The following is a 3,021-nucleotide window of genomic DNA, read 5'->3' on the forward strand; positions in this document are numbered from 1 at the left end:
TAATATTATTTAATGTGGGTGTTACCTAAATTCACCTAAACTGTTCGTGTTGCTCCAGTAAAAGTGCTATGTGCACAATTCCACCTTGTGTGAACAACACCCCTCACTTTGAGATGAACCTGTGAGAAGATTCAAAGCACTGAGTCACACAAGGCCGAGTAGACACACCAAAACACAGCTACTAATCCTGGCCCCAGTCAGTGGAGTTAAAAGGCAACGGCTTCCTTTTCTTGTTGTAGTTGCGGCAGGCAGACCGGCATAAGACACTCTACATGCCGTCTTGCCTCTCTCTGGTAATAGATCTGCACAGCTCGCTCTTAATTTGCCTGGCTTCTCATCACTGTCAGGGCCTCCCGTTTGATCTCACAGACACCCTCTCCTCTACAGTCTATCTGCAGCCCTGGGAACAGCCAAAGTAACCTCGCTAACACAGTCAGCGGTATAAAGACAGACAGAGAGAGAGAGAGAGCATGCCCAGCTACTACACACACACACGAAAGGCAGACCTCTCTCCTGTCGCCATGCCAACCTGTGTCTGAGGTCAGCTGGCCAGAGGGTGGCATACTGTAATACTCGAGTGCAGGGGAGAAACAGACAAATGCCATACATAGTAGGCTGCATCTACGGCTCTGAAAGAGACCTTCTTATATACAATATATGGGTCCTCACCTACTCTGAAGTCGTTTGATCATGTCATATTCAGATTGATGCACGGGTGATAGAGGGAACACTGTCACTCATTCATGGCCCGGTATCTTAAGTGTTATAGTCATCAACACATATGCCAGGAAGAGATTCCTCTGAAAAGCAGAAGGCTGACTCTTACCAGGAAAATACAGGGAATTTGGAAAGTATTCAGACCCATTGACTTTTTGTCACGTTACAGCCTTAATCTAAAATGGATTATATGTTTTTTTCCCCATTCATCAATCTACACACAATACCCAATAATGACATAGCAAAAAAATGTTTTTTAGTTATTTTGGAAAATATATTTTAAAAAGATACAACGAAATACCACATTCACATAAGAATTCAGAGCCTTTACTCAGTACTTTGCTGAAGGACCTTTGGCAGCAATTGCAGCCTCAAGTCTTGGGTATGATGCTACAAGCTTGGGGAGTTTCTCCCATTCTTCTATGCAGATCTTCTCAAGCTCTGTCAAGTTGGATGGAGAGCGTCGCTGCACAGCTATTTTCAGGTCTCTCCAGAGATGTTCGATCGGGTTCAAGTCCGGACTCTGGCTGGGCCACTCAAGGACATTCAAACACTTGTCCCGAAGCCACTCCTGCGCTGTTTTGGCTGTGTGCTTAGGGTCGTTGTCCTGTTGGAAGGTGAACCCTCGCCCCAGTCTGAGGTCCTGAGCACTCTAGAGCAGTTTTTAATCAATGATTTCTCTGTACTTTGCTCCGTTCATCTCTCCCTCAATCCTGGCTAGTCTCCCAGTCCCTGCCACTGAAAAACATCCCCACAGCATGATGCTGCCACCGCCATGCTTCACCGTAGGGTGCCAGGTTTCCTTTAGACATGGACTTGGCATTCAGGCCAAAGAGTTCAATCTTGGTTTCATCAGACGAGAGAATGTTGTTTCTCATGGTCTGAGAGTCCTTTAGGTGCCTTTTGGCAAACTCCAAGCCGACTGTCAGGTCCCTTTTACTGAGGCGTGTCTTCCGTCTGGCCACTCTAACATAAAGGCCTGATTGGTGGAGTGCTGTAGATATGGTTGTCCTTCTGGATGGTTCTCCCATCTCCACAGAGGAACTCTGGAGCTCTGTCAGAATTACCATCTGGTTCTTGGTTACCTCCCTGACCAAGGCCCTTCTCCTCCGATTGCTCAGTTTGGCTGGGCAGCCAGCTCTAGGAAGAGTCTCGGTGGTTCCAAACTTCTTTCATTTAGGAATGATGGAGGCCACTGTGTTCTTGGGGACCTTCAATGCTGCGGACATGTTTTGGTATCCTTCCCCAGAACTGTGCTTCGACACAATCCTGTCTCAGCGCTCTACGGACAATTCCTTCGATCTCATGGCTTGGTTTTTGCTCTGACATGCACTGTCAACTGTGGGACCTTATATAGACAGGTTTGTGCCTTTCCAAATCATGACCAATCAATTTAATCTACCACAATTGGACTCCAATCAAGTTGTAGAAACATCTCAATGATGATCAAAGGAAACAGGGTGCACCTGAGCTCAATTTCGAGTCTCATAGCAAAGGGTCTGAATTCTTAAGTAAATTAGGTATTTCTGTTTTTTTATTTTTTATAAATTTGCAAACAAAAAAACAGTTTTCGCTTTGTCATTATGGGGTATTGTGTGTAGATTGAAAATATTGAATCCATTTTATAATAAGGCATAATGTGGAAAAAGGGAAGGGGTCTGAATACTTTCCAAATGCACTGTACATGTTAACCCTTTGATTACTGTCCAACTAAGGGCCCTCGGATGATTTCATTATGTACTGACTCACACAATAACATTGATTACAACATGTGCCAGTGTCATAGAGACATTACTACAGCAAACTTGCTTTTTATTGTATTGCAGTCCTTTGTTCCCCCTCTCTCTGCACACGTGTGTGTATGCAGGGATAGGACGGAGGTTAGTGGGTAGCTAGTTTGAAACTTTTAAATGTACGATTCTCGTGCTAAAAACTACAATCATTGCTTTTTTCTAGAACTATGTTTAAAATGCCTGGCATCCATTCTGTATGAACCACAGTGTTAGTAAAAATATATGGTTGTCACACCCTGATCTGTTTCACCTGTCCTTGTCATTGTCTCCACCCCCTCCAGGTGTTGCTTATTTTCCCCAGTGTATCTCTCGGTGCCAGTTTTCCAAGTCAACCAGCGTTTTCCCCGTTCTCCTGCTTTTTGCATTCTCCCTTTTCTAGTCCTCCCGGGTTTTGACCCTTGCCTGTTTCTGGACTTTGTACCATTCTGCCTGCCTCGACCACGAGCCGGGCTGCCACTCTGCACCTCCTGGAATCTGATCTTGTTTTGACCTTTTTGCCTGTCCACGACCA

Source organism: Oncorhynchus kisutch, linkage group LG25 (genome assembly GCF_002021735.2).
Source record: "Oncorhynchus kisutch isolate 150728-3 linkage group LG25, Okis_V2, whole genome shotgun sequence".
NCBI classification, from domain to species: Eukaryota; Metazoa; Chordata; class Actinopteri; order Salmoniformes; family Salmonidae; genus Oncorhynchus; species Oncorhynchus kisutch.